At 46.0% G+C, this 25,187-nt stretch overlaps 1 long non-coding RNA gene across 5 annotated transcripts; it reads left to right on the top strand.

Moving 5' to 3' along the window:
- Nucleotides 1-2,661: 2,661 nt before the first annotated feature.
- LOC139084458 (uncharacterized) lies at nucleotides 2,662-7,244 on the top strand. 5 transcript variants are annotated; one of them, XR_011541843.1, is made up of 5 exons: nucleotides 2,662-2,843; nucleotides 3,113-4,158; nucleotides 4,304-5,942; nucleotides 6,461-6,584; nucleotides 7,108-7,244. It is a non-coding gene; the product is annotated as an uncharacterized lncRNA (long non-coding RNA). The 5 variants fall into 5 exon arrangements; XR_011541841.1 differs by having other exon boundaries at nucleotides 3,113-3,711; nucleotides 4,032-6,584; XR_011541840.1 differs by having other exon boundaries at nucleotides 4,304-6,584.
- Nucleotides 7,245-25,187: the final 17,943 nt, after the last annotated feature.

The raw sequence follows: 25,187 nt of genomic DNA, 5'->3' as shown, positions 1-25,187 counted from the left end.
ACAATCCGCTGCCTCCGAAATTATAGCATTTTGGCATCTAAACTGTAATTCCCTGCCTTGCCTTTCACACTGAGATGTGGTCAAGAAAAATCCTTTGTTGGTTCCTGCATCCCACGTTTTGATTCAGATCATTTGAATCTATATTTATGGTATATCTCCCTTTTTTCTTCATCCAGGACCTCCATCATTCAACCATTATATTCATCTGTCAATCACCTTCCCTGTTTCTAACAATGTCACACACACATACATCAATGCACAGACACGCACCCCCACACGGTCATCTCCTGCCTCTCCCTCCGCCACAGGCATCCCCATCATTATGATTTATACTCCACAAAAATTTTGGTTAAAAGGTTTGAGAAAAAGCAAATCCCTTTCATTATTGTCACGGGATATGTGAAGGTGTTGTCATGACACCACTAACCAAAGAACCCATTTTTCCCTGAATATCCGAAAGGACTTGGGTAACCCTACAAAGTCACAGTTTTGTTTTCTGGTCGATGGTGGCAGGCCAAAATACACGCACACCAAGATAAATGGTTCAGTTTAAGTCTAGCAAAACATTTCTCAAAAGCCAGCCGGCCCCACAAGCTGCAAACACAGCGCCTTGGCTCGATTACCCTCCTTCTTCTGTAGGTCTCTCGACGATATGGTTGACTATCCAGAATCAGCCCCAAAGTGTCCGTCCACACCCTTGTCCAAAAGACCAAGAACAGCACCAAAATCAGCCCTGGGAGGAGTCACCGGGGGGCGAGTGCCATCTGCTGGCCATTTTCGTAAGACAGCTTCCAGCTTCTCAGCCCACACCGTGAAATGTTTCCCCATTTGGAAGCTGCAGGAAAGAAGTCGAGGGTCGCGTCAGGCCCCGGGACACATGATTTTACTTTATTCATATCCTCTTAGGGGGCAGAGGCATTTAGAAATAAAGTTTCTTTCACTTTTTCTTTTTTTTTAGGCATTTAAAGGCAAAACAGAAATCTGGGAGAAATCTGCTTATAATTGCTTGTATTATTGTTATTACTTTGTTGTTCCAGTGTTATATTGGTGAAGAAGAATAATAAACTCTTTGGGACTTCAGTTTTACACACTCATAATCAGGAGCCCTCAGTCAGCATATCACGGTTTGCAAAGGCATTTATGATCCTTGGTAAGTTTACGAGACCTTAACACAACCAGAGCAAAAAAATAAAGAAAATTGAGAAAAATAAAACGGAAACGAATGAGCTCATTCCCAAAGAAACAAGAACGGAGCTAGCGAACATGTATTTTTGTGATAGGTTGATACATTTCACATGAAAATAAGCGTTTCAACTTAAGATCAGATGGGCTCATTTCTTTTTTCCAGGCTCTTACAGCTTTGTAGTCTACTAAACTCCAGGGAAAACACAGACGGTTCTCCTTTTTAAATAATTTTGCCCACTCTAAGAGAGAAAACAGAAAACCTCATGCCTAAACGTGCTTCTGCAGAGCTCACTTGCCTATATTCCTTCTGGTTTCAAATCAAACAGTGAATTGGCAAAACTGGCAGAAGAGAAAGGACGGCTTTCTTTAAAAGAACGTGTGGCGTGTTTATATTTGTAAGATTCACCGGGAAGCATGTCAATAACATACAAAGTCAGATAGTCTCTTTCCAATGGCACCATATGGAAGTTGTCCTAAATGATCATGGGCATAAGTTTAAACAAATATATGGACTGGTATAAGTTGCACAGACACATACATGTTTCGATCTGCCATGCTCAGCAATGCCGTGCTGGAGGAGCCTTTTCCTCTGGGTGGCCGTGTGCAAGCTCTCTGCACCGAACAAATCTTTGGGATTCTAATAGTTGCTTTTGTTTGTGCTCTCTTCCGGCTTCAGTGGCACCTAGAGGCTCCTTTCTGGAAGGGGAGGATTTGGTTAATAGTTCCTAGTATTTTCAGCCCCCTGGTTGATTTCCTTCCTTTCTAGTATTTTTAGGTCCTGAGATAAAACCTCATTTATAATAAAGTCAAAAATCCCTGGAAAACATTTCGTCAATGAAACATCCAGCTTGGCTGTTCATTATTTTATTGAATGAATGTTATTTTTCCTTGAAACCTGGAGATTTTGTTCTGATTATTTAAAGGCAGAACTGGGTGGGGTTTTTCTAATGTTTTAAGATGTAAAAATCTTAAGAGTGTTAGCTTTTTGCCTAAAATAACCTTTCCAAAGGCACAAGTTTGCTAGGAGCAAGCCATTCACTTTAAGAACTAGGAGACGTCAGCACCAGTTTCAATTCTGGCAGATCCTAATTAAATATCTGGTTCAGCGTCTCTCTCTATCATTGCGTTTTACTTACGGTCCCTGGTCTAAAATGTTGAAATTCTGAGGCATGATCAAATAATATTTTTAATTGAAACTCATCAAATAAGGAGTTCTTTTTCTTTCTTTCTTTCCTTTTTTTTTCTTTCTCTGTTAAGGAGTTCTATTTCTTTACAGGGTCCTTTCATTATTTTCCCAGAAATTTCAGGAGGTTTTTGTAAGCATTGTACATTTGAAATAACTGGCTGCTAACTTCGACCTAATTTTCTGCCTTGTTTGAAAAGGATTTTTTGTTTGGGTTTAGTGGGGTTAGGATTGAGAGTGTGTGTGCGTGTGTGTGTGTGTGTATGTGTGTGTGCAGAAAGATAGAGCAAAAGAGAGAAAAAGCACGCAAATAGTTTTGCTTTGAAGTCGCTACATAATTACCATTAAGGTCTATGAAAATGTACTGAGTCGCAGCGCTCCTTGCTCAAATCTGATGAATGAACAGGCAAACAGCGTCTCAGAAGACTTTTCAAAAGGATGGATCAAATTAAGGACAAGAAGAAATGTACCCAAGGTAGATGGAAAGATGTTGTGGTTTCTGTTGTTGTTTACTTGTAGAGAAGCCTTAGAAAAGAACGAGAGGAAGGAGGAAGATGGGAGAGAAGGTGACGGGGGGAAAATGAAAAAGAGGAAAACATTTATAGAGACGGGGTGAGTAAAAGAAGGAGAGAGGGAGGGAGAAAGGGAGGAAAAGAAGGATGGAAGGAAGGCAGGGAGAGAGGAGAGAGAGAATGAGAGAGAAACATTTACCGAGCTGGTTTATCTTTGTTTTTCTATTCAAAGCCCTGTGTCCTTGATGCAGAAATTAGACATTACAGACGGAACACAAAAAAAGAAGGGAAAACTCGTTGGTTTTCCTTGTTCATTTCCTTTGTTGGAACACTGGCTTGAAACATCTGAAGAGAAATCGGTTGCAAAGTTGGAGAATTTTTTCTTCTTTCAGCGTTGATCAGACTAGCAGCCGCTTCCCAAGAAACTTCTTGATGCCACACTGCCCCCTGGAGTATGGTCTGGAGGGCACCCTCACTTCCACCTTCCACTTCCCCACTTTCTAGTTGTTTTTCTTACAATGGGGAGAGGATGGGGGCAGGCGAGGAGGAGTGAAGGGGATTGGAAAATTTTTAAACAATCTCAGAACCTTTTGAAGAGCTGCCACTGGCCAGGGGAGAGGAGGATTTTGAGAAATAACTTCCGATTTATTTCAGATAGCAGAAGAAGGAAGGAGGGAATAAAACCCTCCCCTTGATTTTTTTCTTTTTCTTCCCCCTTACCCCCTTAATCCTATTTTAGTTGAGGTCTGACCTTGGAAATTTCCAAAAGACTTTAATCTCTTGTACTCCAAATTGCTAAAGAGAGCTGAAAGAGAGAGCGTGTGCATGCGGGTAAAGGCGATTTAAAGTTGTTTATTTATGAATGGGTTAGACTTTCCTGATAGTAAAAATGTTAACTAGTTCATTAGGCACTCTTCGTAAATTTCAATCTTCTTTTTTTTCTTTTCATCTCCCCCCCTGTTTTGTTTTGTTTTGTTTCAGATACATAGATTCAATCATTAAAACTCGGCTGAGAAAAATGATCTTAAGTTATGCCTTCCGCCTCTGGGTAGATCTGATCCACGCCAGCGGTAATATTCTCAGATAGCTGGGAAATGCCATTCGATATTTTCTGTAACTACATTGCTCTTCTCCACCCCTAACTCTTTCAGAGAAAACAAATTACCTTCATGTCGAAAGAAGGGGGCGGTTGAAAAAACAAGAGGAACAATCATTTCCATAAATATTTTCAAGATATAAAAGAAATCCGGGCACTATGCAGATCTCAAATTTGGGGAGGTACAAATTCACTGAAATCATGAAGTATTTCATTTTTCAGATGAAAGACTCTCATTTCTCATTACCATGTAGGGTTCTGATGTAATGTGAAGTGTCACTTGGAGGGGTCTTGGTGATTAAGTCTTTTTTCTTTCTTTCATTAAAGGGACGATTTTCCTGACGTGGGTTATAACTTCATTCTGATCTGAAATTTCACCCACCCTCCCTCCAGCCTCGAAAAAGGTCTATATGTATGACTGATTTTGAAAGAATAACAAATCCAGTTGTATACTTATTTTTTTAACTGCTTCTGATTTTATTGAACTACGAAATGCACAAACCACTTTGCTATCATTCTCAAAGGTCCATTTTGAATCATAAGATACGTCAAGGTATAGTTACTCACATTTAAAACATTCTGTAATTATAGGAAGAAAGAACAGAAAAATGGCTTTTTTTAAAAAAAAAAAGGATTCTTGGAAGCAATTGACTCTCAAGAAATGTCTGTCTTTTATAAAGTTCATAATTTCCCAGTAAATTCTTTTAAGTTAATAAGCATCTTAAGCACGAAGAATCTTGAAAGCTCCCTACCCCCCCATCTGCCACCACACACACGCGGGAAAAAAACTCAAGTCTTTTAAAATGTGCATTTTTTTCTAAAAGACCTCAGAGACGGAAATATTTCTCAGGAAATGTCACACACGAACGTCTACATAATATCTACATGAAATAATAAATCAAAATCAGCTTTTTTTATCTGACAAAACACAATAAACGGGTTTGGAACATTATTTTTGTACATGTTTTTTAGCTCTCCAAAAAAACCCAATAATAACTAATGCCCTATTGGGAAAGATAACGTGTGTTTTCTCGTAACTTGGTGGGAAAAATATTTTTTTTTTGCTCTTTGTCAAGGAAATTAGATATATATTTGGGGGAAAAGAATATAATGTTTCACTGTGATATGATCCAAAAAAAACCCAGGAGATTCAAAGTCCGACTGATGCTCTCTGCTAAAATTTCGCACCATTGTGCTGCTTTATCGACAACAGATTTAAGAGCCCAGAATGGCTGGGTGAACCTCAAATTTCCTGACTTCCAGCCTCTCATGTCTAAACATCAAATTGTTATTTAAACGTCAGCCGGCCTCAGAAGGGCTGCCATTTTTTTTTTCTTCTTTTGCTCGCCCATGTCTATTTCCTATCTTTGCTGGTCCTTGTCTCCCATCACCTGAAAGGTACATATTGCAATTTACCCCAGTGACTGATACGCTTTTCTGGGCAAAGTGAATTCTTTTTTTCAAGGAGAAGAGTATTTAACAAGAGAGGAGAAGAATCCTAGAATCATGCAGTTTCCGAGCCGAGAGAAAGTGACGATATAGAACAAATAAAAAGGAAAAGAGAGATCAAATGAGAAGATGGAGAACCGGGGGTGGGGGGAACCCCAGATTCGTCAAGGGAGATCTGTTGGGCTGTGCCTAGAAAAATATCAACCGTCGGAGAGTCACACGCCTTTGTGAACGTTTCAGTTACAAAATCAAATTCTAGAACCTAACACGCTGTCAGGAGCCCTTTCTAAATATTTCAGCCCCCTAGTTCCACACCATTTGTGGACTCCAGATCATTAATTTACTACTGGATTGTTAATTACAACAGAGTAATGGAAAACCCGGCTTGTAGCTTTTATGGACACCGCGTCTGTGCAGGCGACTGTTTCTCCTTCCAGAGCCTAAAAGCTTAAACTTTAACTGCATTTTAAGTATTTGGGACTGGGGTGAAAAGGCGACCTGTGGGTCTTTTGAGCAGGTAAGTAGTTAGTTATTAAAATGGGCTTTGAAGCTCTTTCTTGGTGTACGCCTGCATATTTTAAGGGTCCCGGCAAAAAAACAACTTTTTTTTTTTTTTAACACACTTGATTTGGATTTCATTGAATTGTCTGCATGCGCTGATGTTAGGATATTTTGGTGAATTTAATTCCCCCAATCCCTCTGTAAGAAAGAAAAGGAACTCTTTCTTGAAGAGATTTAGAAAAGGAAGAAAAATCCTTTTTAAAAGGCTTGTGGTGGGGGGCGGTGGGAATAAGTGGTAAGAAGGCTTTATTTCCTAAAGCTCAAATTCCCAAAGAGGAAGGACGGTCTACCTAAGAACTGAAACTAAGTCACCTGAATTCCTTTGTCCCTGCTTGGCTCTTCACTATTAAATGATTCTTTTCACTAGCCAATAAAACCAAATCAAAAGCGTGTTTGGGGTGGCGGGTGGTGCCAGGCAGTCCCCTCAAAGGAAAGCCAACTTTCTGTGCTGTGTTTGTTTTGGTTTCTCCCAAGAGAATTTTCAGAGAGGGAGCTGAGGTTTGGGCCACCCTGTTCGGGTTCCACTCTGATGAGGGACCACGGGAGACTCGTTCGCTCTTGCCCGGGCACTGAACTGCCTTCGGTGTCACCCAGGAAGGTAAGAGAAAGGACCCCGTCTCAGCCAGATCCACAAACCGGTAGCCCTTTTCTCTTTGTTTCCTTTTCACAGGCTGTTTTAGGATCCCTGCCAACGCAAAGGTGGAGGAAGCGTTCGTTACTCTTTAGAAAACAGCTCAGACTTTCTGCATTTTCACAGCCCTATCTTTTTTTAAACGACAAACAGTGGTCACCGCCTTCCATCCTAGAAGATGTCGAGAAGATGTTTGCAAAAGATTTGGGAATCCTTAAAAGCAAGTGGCCATAGAAAAAGACAGAGATTTAAAAAAACACAACACTAGGACTGTCCCCTCATTCCATGCCTGACGTCCTGTTGGTTTGGATGGTAAAGAACATAAGAGAACGGCACAAAAAGTGCTTAATAATGATTACTAGCACAAACGACCCAACACAGAGGAGGCATTCAATAGTGAATATTTAATTTTAATAGAGTTAATAGCCTTTCCAACTCTTTCTTCCCACTGTTAAACTAGAAAAGCTTTTTCCCCCCTCTTTTATTGTAGGAGATCAAGTAGAGGAAGAAAGGAAGATAAGACTGCTCAGTGATCACTGTCCCTGGATTTTCTCCGCTCGAGCGAGGCTCGAGGCCTTTCTTCCAAGTCTCTCCCAGACAATGACATGCATCCGATTGAAAAATGGATGGACTAAAACCTTTCGCTGTTCTCCCGTCCAAATTGGATTGGTTACCCAATTTGACCGAGTGCTTAGAAATGAGTCAATAAGGCAACTAATTAATAATTCAACTGGGGGGAAAAAGTCAATTTCTCAGTGGCACACAGATGTAGGTGGGGGTTCACCGTAAGCACCTTGCTCTGTCACTCCAGCAATACCTTGTGGCCTTGAAAATCTGCAGGCTGAGTTCAAACAGGAATTCCGGGTTCAGCCGACTTTGCATTAGGTCTCATCTTCCCAAGGGAATATAGAGTGGAGGGAAATGATATGCAGAGGGAAAAAAGCTGTGAGAAAGCGTTCATGGAATACAAGATAAAGTGATAACATATTCTATGTGACATACATTTATAAACTATATCGCATAGTAAAAAATATAGTTGTTATAATCAGAATGTAGCAAGTATTTACTCCGTCCTAGGTACTGTGCTAAGTACCTTGAATACATTCTCTTATTTAATCCTTGGGGCCCCACAATGAGGGAGGTGCTACGATCCCCATTTTACAAGTAAGAAAACTGAGACTCAGAGTTCAGCCACTTACCAAACAGGCTCACACAACAGTAGAGAAAATAGCGAGATTTTGAACCTAGACTCATGGATTCCAAACCCTGCTTTCCAATTTCTGTCCTCTAAAAGCATCGGGAAAATTAACCAAGCGGCTTGTTGCCAATTTTCTTGTTGCCCAGGGGAAAACTGAATGGCTTCCAAGACTCGCCCTAATTGGCTGTGTGGAAATGGACAAGGCATGGCCCCTGTGGGTCTCAGTTTCTCCTGGACAAAATCAGGGACGTCTTCTAGCAGTGGCCCCATAAAATAATCTTATCATTCGACACTCCTGGCTCGACCAAGAAACGTGTTTTTAAGAAAACGTCAGATGTTCCGTCTGTACCGAGAGACGACAAAACTTGAAAACACACTAGGATCTTTTTTATGTAGAGGGTTCTTAAGAGATCATTTAGAGGAGCTTTATGATTTAGTTGTTAAGAACTAAGGCAGCCTGTGTTTGGTTCAGGCTCTACCGCTCATTGGGAGAGCAGGCCCTCACCTCTCTGAGCATCAGTTTCCTTACCTATAAACCTGGAATAATAGTATTAACAATACACACATACCTCATTGGGCTGTTCTGAGAATTTGATAAAAAAATACTTTATACAGTGAATGGCAGAGTGCCCGGAACGTCGAGAATGCTCAGTAAGTGGTCCCTAGAATAAGGATGATGATGGCGGTGGAGTTGATGATGGTGACAATGGCGACGATGGCAGTGATTGTAGTAAAAACGGTAATGAGATGATGATGTTGGTGATGATGGTGCTGATGATAAAGGTGATTGAGATGATGGCGGTGGTGATGGTTTTAACAGTGAAGGGGATGAGAATGATGGTGTTCATTTATTCAGTTTACAATGGAGGAAATTGAGGCCCCAAAGTCATATACTAATGACCAGCCTAACTGAAACCAGAAATCTCTCTCCCCAGTGCTGGCCCTCTGCCTCTGCCATTGCCCCATGCTAAAAATAAGCGGAGCAGGATTTGGCCGAAGGCAACTGGGAACTGCAGGTCATGGCTGGGAATCAGCAGCCTTGGCTCGCCCTGCACCCGCGGCTCGTTTTACAAGGCCAGAGAAATCACTGTGTCCTCGCCAGACCTCATTCCCTGCTTTATATGGACGATGCCACCTCCCGACGCTTCACCGGGAGGTAAGGGGAGGAGGCGAGGCCCAGAAAGCTGCTTCTTAACCGGTAGCTCCGTGATCCTACTGCAGCCGCCCTGACACTGCATCTTGAGAGATTCTCCCCAGAGGAACTGATTCGCTTTCTGGTTTCAGCCCAAGAGACAAAGTAACCTATTGAATTTTTCAATTTAGTTTTTCGGATGGAGCTAAGTGGTCCCTCGAAAGGCTTGTGATCAAGACTCTGAGAAACCTGAGTCGAAGGGAAAGAGGAGAACACGAGAGGAAAAAAATACATACATGTCACGCCATGGAGTAGCAGCAGAACTGATCGTTTAGGGCAGAACGCATCCCCAAAGGGCACTGAGTTTTCCTCATCATCAGAGAGAAGGGTTTTAGGATTCAAAGGAGCCCTACCATCAGGGGACAGACGCCCCACTAGCCCAAAGCTAACAAATAGGAAGAGCAAGGGATGCTGTTTCTCTTACGGCATCCATGGCAGACATGGCTAACAGATAGTGGCATTCTCCACCAAGCCCGAAGCAGCCTCCCAAGGCTTCGCACACACAGAACTCTGGGCAGCCATGAGCAATCGATCAGAGTGGACAAAAAGGATGAAACCCATTTTCCGCTTGGCATGTGGGAGCAAGACCACTAAATGATTCATCAGCTCTTATGCCTGCTGAAAAAGCCATTAGGAGATTAGGTGAGGGGAGGGGTTACCCTGCAGAAACCAGGGGCAACAGCCCGATTTAGGCCTCCCAGCCTAATCACATTCCAAAATGGTGGGTGCTATTTCATTCATTCATTCACTCATTTATTCATCCGGCCATCCATCCATCACTCATTTCTTCATCCATCCATTCATTAATTCATCACTCATTTATTCATCATCCATTCACTCATTCACCTTCTCATTCATTTCTCATTTATTCATTCCCTCATTTACCTTCTAATCCTTCAGCCCTTCATTCCTTCTGTCATTCATTTTTTAATTCAACAAATATTTACTTAGTGTGTGTTTTATGTGCTGGGCATTGTCCTGGATGCTGGAGACATAAAAACAAGCAAGACAGACCCATCCCTGTCTCCATGGAGCATATAGTCCCACAGAAAAAACTGAATTTAACAACTACACAATTAATTATTTCTCGTCAGTTGTGATCATTGCAGCTAGGAGAAACACTGGATGCTTCAAGAGCATAGGTCAGGGCCTCAGTTTAGTCCAGTAGGAAAGACGGGGTTAGGAACAAGGGAAAGAAAGTTTCCCAGAGGAAGAAACATTTGAGGTGAACGCTTCAGGAGGAGTGAACTAGACAAAGAGGGCAGAAGTGTTTCCAGGCAGAAGGAGTGGCTTCTGCAAAGGCCTGGAGATGGGTGAAGCATGGTGGGCTGTTGGAAAGGAGAGGGGGTCGGAGGGGCTGGAGCTCCAGGGATGCAGGAAAGGGTGAGGCTAGCCAATGCTACAGAGGTGGGCAAGGGCAGCACCCTTCCCGCACATGAGTCCGAGTGGGACCCTCACCTGCTCCAAACCCTTCGGTGGCCGCCCCAGTCCTCACAATGAACTCCTAGCCCCTCCACACGTTCCGGCCCTGCTGTCCTCTCCACCTTACCCCACACCAGCCCTTCTCCCTGAAGACACTCAAGCCGGACCAAACACCCAGTTTCTAGAAGGGGAAACACTAGAACACCAGGCCCTTAGGAGCAGAACCTCAGCGTGGTTTGTTTCCCGTGACATCCCCCGCCGTCGGCTTTGGCACAATGCCAGCTGCATACACGAACTTGAGAAATACTGTAAATGTTCAGATGGGTGATTCTTGACTCCACCCTTGGCACCGTGCCTAGCACGCGGCACTGAAGGCTCAGGTGTTGGAAGAAAGGAGGGAGGAGAGTGGAGGCGGGAAAGGAGGGAAGGAGAAGGAAGGAAGGGATGGAGGCAGGGAGGGCAACATCCACGTGAGTCCAGGGAAAGGGTCACGCCGTAAACCAAGCTTTTCAAAACTCTAGTTCCCATATAAAGAGACCCAGTCATTCTAAATCATTTCAAGAACAAATTATTTAAAAAAAAAAAAAAGGTTCAGACTCACCAGCCTGGCAATGCAGGGTCCAGGAGTGAGAAGGACGGCTGGCTCTAAGGGAGGTGGGTGGGGCGCTTTGGGACTCTGCAAGCCAAAAAGCGTTTTTGCGGCCTCGTAATTTCTGAAAGCTCTTGGCAAGGTTAACCGGCTCCAGGCTACTGCAAAGACCTTCTGCCCGGTCTTCGCAGTTCCTCAGTTCCGCCTGTGTACCTAACGCCGGCCAAGCTACCTGTTGGGCCTCAGTTTCCCCATCTGTAAAACGAAGCAATTGGGTTAGATCATCTTTAATCTGACCCTAGACCTTATGAGTCTCCCTTAGGTTCTCTTCTTGGAATCCCTTCTATCCATTCACAGGAATCCCCAAAATATTAGTAATAATTATGATATGATTGTGATTATTATTATACCTGCTTGCCTCTCATTGAAGGACTTTCATTCTCTCTTCACAACCATCCTATAAGGTAGATCTGCCATTTCCCTTTTACAAATGAGGAAGCTAAAGTTCAGAGAGGTTACGTACCTTGCCCAAAGTAGCACAGCCGGGAAAAGGAAAAGCTGGAACTTGATCTCAGACATCCCAAAGCCCACTCTCCCCGACCTTTATCCACAAATCCTGCAGGTCCTGGTGGGGCCAATGTTTACCGAACACAAACACAGGTTTCCTGGTCAGTGTGCCACTCTCCCTGAATTTCTGCCAATCGCCTCCCACCTTCACAGGGTCTGTCCGATTGGAAGGAGTTTCAGAAAGTGGCTTTTTAGTCACTTCTTCTTCCACATCCCTAGGGTCCCTCTTCCTTTCAGGTGCAACTGGGCAACTAATGACCTCAGAAGAGGCTGCAGCCATGCTGGCCTCTGACTCTCGGCATTGGAAATTAAATAGTCAATGAAAGGCACCTTTTCAACCTCAGCTCAGCTAGCAGGAATTTCCCATGATGCCTTAAGGAGCATCATTTTGCCGCATCCTCTACTCCTCTCCGTATCTAGGCCGGGACCTGGATTGAAAGCGCTACAATAAAAGACAGAGGGATGCCTGCTAATTATTTCCATTTTGTGGGCTTTGAAATGCTTATTTTTGCCATGCTCCTCTCATCGGGTGTGATTAGTGGACTACTTTAATTACCTAGAAACTCTGGAACATTGCTGGTGGGTCCTTGGGTGAGCGTGATTTTTAGGCGAGAAAACTGGCTCATTTCCTCTCTGTCAAATCCAATTAGCTTCTTTCACCGATCAAAATGTAGCACTGAAGGTACCAGAACATCATCACTTGGTCCCATCTGTGATCTGAGGTCCTGTTGGTAGCTCAGTCCTGCCTGGTGGGTAAGAACATGAGCTCTAGAATCAGAAAGTCCAGCTGTGTGACCTCAGGGACATCACCTGAATTTTTAGAGTTAGTTTTCCAATTGGTAAGGTGGGGACCCATAGTCGTCCTAGTTGTTGTCGTTGGCCTGCTCCTGACCGCAGAGCCCAAGTCCTGAACTTGCGTGCAGGTAGTTTATCTTGAAAGGGATCCGAAGAAGTGAGAGTGAGCAAGTGAGGAAGAAAAACCCATTTTTATGGGTGTGTTATCAAGGTCTCTGCCCCATGCAACAGAGTCTCGATTTTGCAGGGACCTCCTGAGGACCGTCTACGGAGTGACTCCCAGAGCCATCGACCGCGGGGACAGGAGGCTGGAGTATTTATTCACGGGCTCCTGTTGTCCATTGGGTGAGCCCCTGCGCTCACAGACAGTTTGGGTGCCGTCTCTCAGGCTCCCAGGGCATCCGAGAAGGCCCCGGGACAAACGCAGAAACACGGGGAACAAGTCCTTGCGACTGTCAACGTCAGGTGTGTCTGAGTTCACAGGGAACTGTCCACTGCTGCCGAAGCTGAAGTCAGAATTGACCGGACGAGCCGTGAAATGGCGCCACGGCACCTGTGACGTCTGCCTAGAATTCTTCTAAAATGAGATGAGATGGATCCAAGCCGATGATAAGCACTCGATAAACAATAGCTGCAAGTGGGAGTGTCGAGTACCTGGGATAATTCCACAAGTACTACACGGTCAACTCAGAATAGCAAATGAGTCTCCTCTCCTGCGCCAACTCTGGTCCGTTGGGAGTGGCTGCCTAGAGCTCTGTTGTGGCAAGGGTTCTGAGACACCATCTGAGCTCAGTGGGAAGCAGTGCGGTGATGGATTATTGATGTCTGCCATGAGAATAGGGTGGGGAGTAGTGGAACGTAAGCTGCTTATCTTGTATGGCCAATATTTTAAATATATGTTTCTTTCTTCAAATCTTCCATTTCACACCTAGAGGTTAAGTGTCCTCATCTGTAAAATGAGGATAATACTGTGCTAGACCTTCTGGCCTCACAAGAAGATGTTGAAGTGATAAATTTGAAAGTGCTTTGGAAAGATGTAAGATATGCAGAAATTTGAGAGCTCCCAGTCAACTCCTTCCTCCCCAAGAAGTGGGGAGGAGCTTTGGGGAGTAAGATGGCCCTCTAAGCAGACAAATGTGGTTCCCCTTGCTACCTAAATGTACTGAATGAGGTTGATTGATGGCTTGGGGACCCTTATTTGGTAAAGATCCTCAACGGTCAATAAGTTGCACTTTTTTGCCTATTTTTTTTATCTAAATTTAAATTTTTGGTTTTGATTTAAATTTTCTTTTGGTGAAATAGTACGCTGAATTTCCTTGTGGACCCTCCACACAGCCAGCCCATCTGGTTCGGGTCCATCTTGCTCCAGGGATGGGACATTAATGGGTCTAAGCCGGGAGTCAGCAAACTGCAGCCCGTGAGTCAGTCACCTGCTTCTGTAAATAAAGTTTTATTCAAATACAGCCACGCCCACTCATTTGCATACAGTCCATGGCTTTGTTCATGCTGTAACAGCAGGGCTGATAGTTGTAATAGAGATCATATGGTTTACAGCCTAAAATAGTCACAGTCAGGCCCTCTGAGAAACAGTCTGCCAGTCCCTAGTCTAAGCTGATCACCCTTCCCATCCCCTGGGTACCATGATTGGTTTGTAGATAAAAACTTTTTATTTTTTGCAGGGGAAGATTTGCCCTGAGCTAACATCTGTTGCCAATCTTCCCCTTTTATTACTTCTCTCCAAAGCCCCAATACGTGGTTGTAAGTCCTTCTGGTTCTTCTATGTGAGCCACTGCCACAGCATGGCCACTGACAGACGGGTGGTATGGTTCCATGACCAGAAAATGAACCTAGGCTGCCAAAGCAGAGAGAGCACTGAACCATAACCACAAGGCTATCAGGGCTGGCTCCGTAGATAAAATTTGACCCAAAGCAGGCCAGTGAAGCTCAAAGCTCTCTTTCCTCTGGACTTGAAGCTGAGAGGTCTGGAGCCCCAACAGCCATTTTGCAGCTATGAGGAAGGATTCATCTTTCTGACCTCAAAGATCAAGGAGAGGAGGCAAGACACACACAATAGAAAGGGTGGAATAAGAGGAATATAAGGCTCTTAAGAGGGCATAGACGAATAAAACCTTTAGCGGCTTCAGGCAGTGGTGCAATTGGAGCTGGCCCTAAAGATTAGAGGCATTTGGCCTGAAGGACAGAAAGAAAAGGGTGCTTCAGGTGGAGGCAGCACAGTTCAAGGCCTGGGCGGGGGTGCATAGAGAACCTAAGTGGGGCCACAAGGAGCGCTTTGCTGGGGAGGAAACGCTGTCCCACACCAGCAGGATTGGAAGCCACGTGCAACCACTGTGGAGACTCTCGTTTCATGTCTCAGGCTACAAAGATGTCCTCCAGAGCTTAAAGGACAGAAAGGGAAAGGCTGCTTAGAGATAAAAGAGTAACAACACTTTGTGACATAGCAGCCAGCCGCAGCCTGGTGCCCAGGGGCTCTCTGGGAGGAAGCTTTGCGGCCCCCGACTGCGGAAGGAATCGCCCACACCCTGAGCACAAGCGTCAACACTTACTTGGTCTCAGTTCGTTTCCTAACTGTCCTCTGAGGGGCGCCCCGTTCTTACATCCATTTCACAGAGGCAGCGACTGAGGCTCAGACACGTTCGATAGCTCGTCTGGGACATGGCGAGGATTTGAACCAAGCTCCCGGCCACAGCTCCTCAACAAAGTCCCCGCCTGTCCCACGCCGGCGCCCTTGTCGCCAGTTAGCCGTTTCCTGGGCGTGTGAAGGAAGTATTGGAAATCCCCGCCGCTCTGTCGCTTCTCCTGCCTCTGCTCCCCACCGCTGTGCTTCCGCGGCTTATGGTATCCTAGGGTGATGACATCCTGTTTACCTGGCCACATCCTGGGCCTTATGTGGGGATTCCCATGCTGGAGATGTTTCCTGGATAAGTCTCAGGTGGGAGAGGGGCCAGGGGCATCCCAGCATTCCCAGGGGTTGGCTCCATCACCCCCAGAATAAAATTCAGATTCCTCGCCATGGCCCACCGTGGTCTTGCTCCTGCCCACCTCTCTGGCCCCATCCCACCCCACTCTGCCCCTCACCCTTGGACTCTAGCCACATTAGCCTTTCTTCCTTTTCTCTAACATTCCATGCTCCTACTTACCCCAGGATCTTTGCACAAGCCATTCCCTCTGCCTTGAAAGTTTTCCTTCCATTTAACTCCTGTGCATCTTCCAGACTCACCAACTTCCCTTCCTCTGGGAAGCCTTCACTGACCACTCCCAGAGCCAACCAAGGGCCCCTCTTGTAGACTCCAACAGTCCCTGTGCCTGTCCTTTCTGGAACTTACCACAAGTGTATTTAAGTAACTGCTTGGGTCCTTCTTTAATACCAGCCCTCTCCTCTAGAATGCAGTCTCCACTGGCCAGAGCTTGTGTACCCCATATCCCTCACAGTCAATAAGTAGTTCACTGAATGAAGAAATGAAGAGCCCCGCACAGGCCCCCCCGCCGGCCCCCGGCAGGCTGCTGACAGATTCTTTCTGGGTAGAGAAGGCAGTTTCTGCACTCACTTCAGTAAATATTTACCAGATACTATGATGCAGAAGCACCTGAAGGACGGGACCTGGCCCCAGAGGCCCACAGTGAGGGAGAGAGACGCTCATACCCTTTGGTGAGGGCAGTTCCTAATTCTCTGGTGGTCGCTTTATGCCAAGCCCTGCACCTGATGCTTTACACGAGGCATCTCTCTAGAAAACTTGTTCCCTTTAGCAGATGAGGACAGTGAGGCTTAGAGGAGCCAGGTTAACTTGCCTAAGATCACACAGCAAATAAGAGATAGAGGGAGCCTTGGACCCCACATGCATCTCACTCTGGGGCCCAAGCTCCTAACCCCGCCACTCTGCCCCGTCTGTTTTCATACACAGCAGAAGGCTTAAGAGCTATAATCGGGTCCAAGGATTCGAGGGGGCAGGAGTATAGAGCAACGGCGAGTTAGCTCCATCTTGGAAATCAGAGAAGGCTTCACAGAGGAGGTGACATTTGAGCTGGACCTTAAGGGTTAGGATGGATTTGAATACAAAGCAGCACTGGCATTCCAAGCAGGGGGCAGAGCCCGAGCAAAGGGGTGGAGCGTCCCCTGTCCCACCACTTCCTTGGCTCCCACGGAGAGTTAGTGTCAAGCTGGGGCTCGACACTCGAGGAGCTACGTAAATGAAGGGGCAAGGTTCCCCATCACGATTTTCTGCCCCAGTGGGTTATCCAGCTCTCACTCTGAGATCTGGGGCAGAGGAGTTGGGAAAGGCATCGGGGCAGAGGGAAGGGAGAGGAGAGAGGAGAGATGGGGACAGAAGGTGTCAGGGTGGGAGTAGGCAGAGCCCAGGAGGGACCATCGGCCCCCTCGCCAGCCCACTGGGGAGCCTGGAGCAAGTCGCCCTGCTCAGGCCTCCATTTCCCCATCTGTGGGGATGCCCTCCCGCCAGCCCCATCCTCGACTTCTCCGGCTAACAACTTGTCATCCTCACGTCTCAGCTTAGAAATCCCTGGCCCCGGGAAGTACCCTCCCCCCGTTAGGTCAGATGCCACTCCTCCATGCTCCCCTGGCCTCTGTGCATGGATCGCCTGGGGCGCCTGTCTCCCCACTAGGCCATGAGCTCCACGAGCCCAGAGGCCTTGATGCCTCCGTCTCTGCTGTGCGCCCAGCACCCAGCCGGGAACCAGACCGACTTTCCATGGGGCTTTCGAAGTGGACAGATGACCCCAGGAAGACAAGACAGACAGAGGGGAGCTGAAGCCACACTCTGCAGCAGTGTTGACCCGCCCTTGGGTGGATGGACATACGTGCAGACCCACAGACAGAGTCCACTTCTCGTGGTGTCCCTTTAATTCCTGGACATGCCCTGGACGGCTCTGTTGTACAAGGACACAGGCGCATGCGCTCCTTGCCAGGCCCTAGCAATTTTGCCTTCATAAATTTTGCTTTCAAATTATTAACAAGGGCCTCTCAAATTACGCACACTGTCAGCCCCCAGAAAAGCTGGGTCCTCCCCAGCCTCTACCCTTAAGGGATTGTTCTGGAGAGAAAAGTCAAGACACTTTTAAATTTTAAGAAGTTACACTACTCCAGCTTGGAAGCCAGACCTGAGACGCCCCGCCCAGAAAGGTCCAGAAACTGACAGATTCCAGCCAGTTTATCAAGTGACTACCGGCCAAGCCATGACTCCGCTCACCCCCAGATCTGGCATCAGAGGTGCCGTCCCGGGTCTCGGCTCAGGTAGAACTCACCATGGCACGGATGTGATGAAACTCTGCCAAACAATTAAATAACTACCTAAGATAATCCATAATTAAGGGCCAAAGTATTGGGTACAAACTGTAAATAAGGAAAGAGAGGGGGAGTCCAAGTTGGTTGGAGTCATGAAAAATTCTCATTAATAGAACTGCTAACAACAGGTGCCATGTAGGGAGCACTTTCTACCTGCCAGGCACGTTGCCAGCTGCTCACTACAGACACACTCTGCGAGAGTATCGTATCCATTTTGCAGATGGAGAAACTGAGGCTTTAGAAAGATTACATGACTTGCCCGAACATCGCAGGAGAGCGAGCTCCACAGCTATTTCCAGTCCTTGCTCCGTTCTGGCTATAGGTACTTGCTGGCCCTGGTTACTGAATTTCCCCCTTGTCGGTTCATCTTCTTCCCAAGGTTCCTGTTCCCCATCTCCCAGTGGCCAATGAAAGCGAGGATGCTCCAACCTCGGAATTCAGACTCATGAGAGACTGTCTCCTCTTCTCTCCCCTCCCCTCCAGAATTCCCTTCTCCTCTCCCATTCCGGTTCTTGGGTCCCTGTACAGGGCTCTGTCTGGAGGTCCCCATGGAGCAGTGGTCTCACACTTTCAGGAGCCCAACCCCAGAGGACCAGACCACTTCCTGCCTGGAGATCGCCCAGACAGACCCAGGACTTAACCTTCGCTCAGGGCTCACAGTCAGCAGAGAGCACCTGCGAGTCCCCAGCTTTTCTTACAGGCGTGTTACCTCCCACGCGCTGGGCTCTGGCGGCTGGAGGCAGATAAGGGGTTTGATAAGTGAGGACTCACAGAGGGAGAGCCCCACGGCAGGGGGAGCACAGCGAGGAGCTGCCTTCGGCTATTCCCATCACTCCTCCACACCTCTGTTTCTCAAAAACGCATATCTTCATTTTTCCCCGTAATATATATGATGATTGTTAAAATCTCAATATAGAGAAAATGAAAAGTCCCCTTGATCTCACCTCTCACAGATATCTGTAGTTACCAGTTTGATGTATTCTTCCAGCCTTTTCAAGACTCTTTTTTAGATAAATAAGATTATCCTACACATATTATTTTGTTATCTACATTTTTCATCTAAATAGATGGGCATCTACCCCCGGCGTTACAAACATACTTACCCTATTTTTCTGAATAGTCACCCATTATTTCATTGTTTGGGTGTACTACAGTTTATTTATCCCATTCCCAGTAACAGACATTAAGGTTATTTCCGATTTTCAGTGTTATAAACAACACAGCAATGAACATCTTCGTCTACACGTCTTTGCTGTTATTTATTTTTTTAGTCAGTTCCTGGAAATGTGATTGCTCCTAGGTCCAAGAGCCTCACATGTTTAAGGCTTTTGATACATATTGCTCAGTTCTCTGAATTCTCTTTGTCAATCTATTACCCCACCACCAGTGTGTGAAAATGCCAGTTTTTCCATATCCTTGGCTTACATGTAAATAAAGAGGCAGCACCAGCAGGTTCTTTTTACTTTTTATTTTTAAATAACTTCAGGCTTAAAGAAAAATTGCAAAAACAGTAAAGAGAGTTCCCACACGCCCTTTACCTAGCTTTAACTGTTAACATCTTCCGTGACCATAGTACCATTATCAAAACCGGGAAATTAACATTGGGACGATACTCTCAGTTCATCTACAGACTTTATTTAGATTTCACCAGTTTTTCATTAATGTCTTTTTTCTGTTCTAGGATCCAACCCAGGATCCCACATTACATTTATTACATTCACGTATACCGTCTCTTTTAATTCTCTCCAATATGTGACAATTCCACTGTTTTTCTTTGCCTTTCATGACACTTTGAAAGAGGACTGGCCAGCTATTAGGTAGAATGTCCCTCAGTTTGGATGTGTTGATTTTTCTCAGGATGGGACGGAGGCTTTTCATTTGGGGCAAGAACACCACAGAAATAATGTTCCTTCTCAGAGCCTCACGTCAAGAGGTCTCAGATGCTGTGGTGTCTCATTACTAGTGATGTTCACCTTGATTGCTTGGTTCATGTGGTGTCTGCCAGGTTTCTCCGCTGTAAAGTTACTGCTTACCCCTTTGCAATTAATATATATCCTGGGGGAGATGGTACAGTTGAGGTTATGCAAATATCTTTCTTCTCACACTTGAGGTTATGCAAATATCCTGCTTCCCACTTGTCTCAGTATCCATTCATGGATCTTGTCAGACGCAGCATCTTTTAAAAACTGGACCAATAAGGGGCTGGCTTGGTGGCGTAATGGTTAAGTTCACTCTCCGCTTTGGCGGCCCAGTGTTCGTGGGTTCAGATCCCGGGCGCAGACCTAGCACCATTTGTCAGGCCACGCTGTGGTGCATCCCACATAAAACGGAGGAAGATCAGCACAGGTGTTAGCTAGAGACAACCTTCCTCAAGCAAAAAGAGGAGGATTGGCAACAGATGTTTGCTCAGGGCCAGTCTTCCTCACACAAAAACAAAACAAAACAAACTAAAGAAAACCTGGACCAATAAAATTAAAAATGCAACCCCATGGCCAAGTGGTTAAGTTCACGCGCTCTACCTCAGTGGCCCAGGCATGGTTGGATCCAGGAGCTAAAATGAAATCATTAGGACTTGAGTTCTCTCTCTCTCTCCTTATCTTGGAGCTCTATTTTCATTCACCCTCAGGAAAATTCTCTCTGCAGCTTTCATAGTAGTTCTAAGCTACTTCCTCTCAGATCCAACTCCAGTAGACAGTGAGCACTTCTTTGCCAACAGTCCAACAAGTCCTGGAATGGAATCTGGGTAGCCTGGGATGATAAGCTACGACCAGCCCTGCCTGCTGAAAAGCCCCAAGTGCAAAGCTCACAGGCCCTATAGCAAAGATCCAGATAAGGGGAAAATGCCCCAGTGCTGAGTTCAAGGGCTAGAACCATAGAGCTTGGTGATGTGGTTTCTGAATCAGAGAATTACTGCCTTATGTACAATAAACATTGTGCCTGGATGCTGACACAGTGGAATATGAAAGGCAGCAAGTCTCTATTCTGCCCACCTTTGACATGGAGGTCATCTCACTCTGCTGAGCCAATCAAAGGTCACACATGCCTCAATGAGAATATGAGAGGGGAGACAGTGACCCAAGTCACCACTTGCAGGCTTGTGTCTTCTCTATATTTTATATTGCTCATTAAATCCTTCAGTAGTAACGCCACAAAGTGCAAAGGACTTACTGTTGATCGTCTTCAAACTCCAACTAAACCTTGTAATCTAGTCTAACATACCTGGTTGGGTCATGTGCCTCCCTCTGAACCAATCACCAAGGCCAGAGGGATGGCATGCTCTGATTGGTCATGTGCTTGCTGTTGAACCAATCACCGAGGCCAGAGGGTTGGAGTGCTCTGATTGGTCATGTGCTTGCTGTTGAACCAATCACCGAGGCCAGAGGGATGGAGTGCTCTGATTGGTCATGTGCTTGCTGTTGAACCAATCACTGAGGCCAGAAGGATGGAGTGCTCTGATTGGTCATGTGCTTGCTGTTGAACCAATCAACCGAGGCCAAAGGGATGGAGTGCTCTGATTGGTCATGTGCTTGCTGTTGAACCAATCACCAAGGCCAGAGGGATGGAGTGCTCTGATTGGTCATGTGCTTGCTGTTGAACCAATCACCAAGGCCAAAGCAATGGAGTGCTCTGATTGGTCACATGTTAGCCCCTGAAATAGGGAGGTGGCATCTATCCTACCTGAACCACTGGATCTAGGAGTAGCATTTTCCCAAAGAAAATTAGGATGATGGATGCTGGAACAACAAAAACAGATTCCAGTGTGCATCTCCGCTGAAGGAAGCAATTATTTGAGAACATTCTTGTCTTCAATTCCACACTCAAGGAGTGTTTGCTCTCTCCAAAGGATCAGAAAAATTTTATCCTCCTCATGAAATCTATCACCATTACCAATGCTTCGCTTGTGGGGGCATTCAGCTGGGCTGTTCGGTAGCCGACCTTCCAGACAGCATCTCTGGCACTCAGGAGATCCGGACTGAGGCCAGATCGACTCTGCTGATGCAGACCAAATCAATTCTGATCAGTTGATGATGGTCTGTAGTGCTGTATCAGGATCTGAACTCAGTGTAGAAGAGTGCGATGATTGATTAGTGATGTCTGCCTTGGGCACAGGCAAAGAGGATAGGAGCATGTTTGCAATGTATTGCTCATCATTGAATATCTCAATGGCACCTTCCTGCTCTACATGCTAGGAGTCATCCAGCCTACATGCTAACATGCAGGTCGAGGCACTAAATTTTGGAGCACACATTGTGCATCCCTCAGGTGAGGGGGCATACAAAATGAAGCTTTGAATACAAGCTTTGTTCTATCACGGAGCTTACTTTTAACTGGGAAGGCTAGACATTTAGGAAAATATCTGGATGGTGGACTCAGCCTCAAACACTCCCAATGACTCCTGCCCACTTCTTCCAGGCTTAATTGTCTTCAGTTCCCAGGAATATCTTTAGCCTTGGTTGGGCAGCTGTCTCTGCTCTTGCCCCTGGATTCAGGAACCCTTTATAAGGTGTTAAGGACAGGTAAGGCCCAAATAAAGACTCCCTTCTTGATGTAATCAGAAACATGAAAGAGCAGCGGCAAAGAGAGAACATTGCATACCCAGGACACGGTCCCCTTGTGCCTGAATCTTTAGGACTGGCGCATTCACTGCCTCCTTGTGTTCATGGCAATGCCCAAAACCGATGCTACTCATGGAGAGAGTCTCTCGAATGTTACAAACAGACGCACGCAAGTGGAGGAGGAGAGTCTGTTGGGCGGCACTGATAACCTTACCATGCACGGGAGTCATGTGAGGATCTTGCTAAAATGCAGAGCCTAACTCAGTAGGTCCAGGGTGCTTCCAGGTGATGCCAATGGTGCTGGTCCACGGACCACACGGAGCAGGGGGCTGGGTAATGGAGGACCAGAATGCCTGGCACAGACCAGGTGCTGTGGGAGGACAGGGAAGGGGACTGGGGAGCGGGTAAGCTGTCCTACACGGGATGAGGGTAGGAAGGGACACGAGTAACGTCTGAGCATCTGCATGAAAGCCCCAACCTAAAGCCTCACAGACAACGTAAAAAATAAAATAAAAATAATAAATTCCTGTCTTCCTTCCCTCCTTAATTCTTATGACCCTGGAAGTAGGTGGAACTGCTATTTCCACTTCCCACCCACCCCAACACACACACACACCTTTCACATGGGGAAACTGAGGCTTGGAAGGATGAGTAACCGGTCACTGGTTACGCTTTGGGTGAAGAGTCAAGCCAGGATGCTAGAAGCCAGCTCATGCCTGCAAGTCCCACCACTGTGCACTGTGGCATGGGACTTAAAAAGGGCTTCGAGGGGACCTGGGGGGTGTGCAGGACCAGCTTAAGGGCCCTTGTCCAAGGGCCTCCAGTTTCTCAAATAATGAGGCCAGTTGGAAGCTGTTAACCCAGATGGGAACCAGCCAGCAACAGGTGACAGGCCGCTCAACCCATCAGCACTGCTTTCAGCCACGCACGCTCCTCGCTTCCCCTCCCCAGCTTCCGGGGGCCCTGATGCACCTGCCACCAAATGAGCTGTGGCCGGAGGGGGGACCTGAGTCTCCCCCACTCTGAACTGGCTTCCGTGTCCTCCCATTTCCTGGAGCCCCTCGGGAGAGCCGTCCCTCCAGGTTAATATATAGTGTTAATGAGGGGTAGCCGGCGGGAAAAGGCAGGGTCGACTTGAGCCAGAGCTTGGAATGAAGCCAGGGTCTCTCTGGCCGTAGATCCTCCCTCTCCTTCCAGGCTCGTGTGCTGTGTGGGGAGATTAAGATGTATAGTCTGCAAATGGACTAACCTTTTCCAGGCCTCCTTAATGAGGCTTCCTATAATAGAGCCATTTCTCTTTCGTATGTACGTGTACACCTTCACACACACACACACATATTCCTTAACATAACCCATATGGAAATAAAAATCTCTCCCCTGCTCTATTTTTTAAGCGGACTCTATAATGGGCAGCCCTTTTTCCCTTTGAGTGTAAATCCATGGTTCAACAACACGCATTTCCAGTGAATCAAGAAGGTAGTTCCAGCCGACTGGCTGGGCCCCCTCTTTAACCTCAGCTTTGTGGGTAGCAAGCAATCAACGGGACGGGCTCTTCTTCCAGAGGATAGTGGGAAGGTTTGTACCAGGTACGGCGAAGTCCCCAGGAGACATACTCAGTTCCGGGACTCTCTCTGGATGAAGCGGCATGAGCTGCTTCTAAACCTAGATCCATGCAGTGGGAGGACCTGACGTTCGATATCATTCAGACCTTTATCCACCTAGAGGGAGAAAATTCTAGACTCTGTTGTGGCCAGGTACCTGCCAGCTCTCAAATGTACAAAGGGGAAAATTAAAAAGCAGATTCTGAAGCTGCAACCCCCCCACCCCCCCAGCTCTCGACTTCTCAACAACCACCAATTTAATCCCCATTAGGGCCGCAGAGAGGAACCCTCTGGGGATTTCAGCTGTTTCAGTTCCACCCCAGGTCAGAGTTCCGTCTGACTTCCCAAGCAGCAGGGGCATCCTCAGGCCTGTCTCAGACACACGAGCCCTGAACTCAAGATGTCAAGCATGAGCAGTTGCTCAACATTGAATCGTCTGACCTCAAGGTCATGAAACTAGAAACTTCAGTATCTTTAAAAACCCTGACCACTTAGACATTTAAAGGCACGCTCCCAAATAACTTGAGATGAAGAGGAAATCAAAACCAACAATTGCAACAAGAAAAGTAACAATAATGAGGATACTGCTTATTTTAAAAATTGCTTTGGAAGTGCCCAAAGCTGCAATCAGAAGCACAAGTCATAGTATTAAATGCTACCATTAGCGTATTTAAAAGGGTACAAATAAATGAGCTGGGCGTCAACTCAGGAAGTTAGAAAGGAACAACAGAACAACCCAAGAAAAATGCAAAGAACTATTAACAAAAAAAGAAAAGGAGATATACGTGAATTTAGATTTTAAAAATCCAGAGCAAAGATGCAAGACTCCAAGGGGTCTAATCGAGAAAAAATAAGCAAGATACACAGAATTAGGAGGAAGAGAGTTGGTGGAATAACCACAGAGATGGAAAAGATTAAACACAGCAAAGCCTCTTGGTCAAGGGCAAAAGTCTATGCTGAAATATTTGCAGCATCCAGAGGTTAACATTTTAATTATAAAATAGTTATTAATGTTCCTATATAAAGCATACATGCAAGTGAATAGGAAAATAAAAACCCATGGTAGAAAAATGAGCAAAGAACGTGAATAGGCCACTCAGAACAGAATAAATACATATAGGAAATTAACATATCAGAAAATGCCCGAGCACACTGTAAATCGAAGAAGTGAACATAGAAACGACTGTGATGTCATCTGCTCCCCGTCAAATTAGCACAGTTTTGTTTCTGTGGTTGCTCTTTATGTGAATGGCTACCTGCAACAAGAGTGGTGTGAGATGAACCAGGTGCTCTCCCGCGTAGGTGAGAGGAGTGTAAGTTAGTAGGTTGGTCC

This window comes from Equus przewalskii, chromosome 7, assembly GCF_037783145.1.
Source record: "Equus przewalskii isolate Varuska chromosome 7, EquPr2, whole genome shotgun sequence".
Lineage (NCBI taxonomy): Eukaryota > Metazoa > Chordata > Mammalia > Perissodactyla > Equidae > Equus > Equus przewalskii.
The sequence above is the reverse complement of the archived record's forward strand: the minus strand, read 5'-3'. Positions and strand labels throughout refer to the sequence as shown.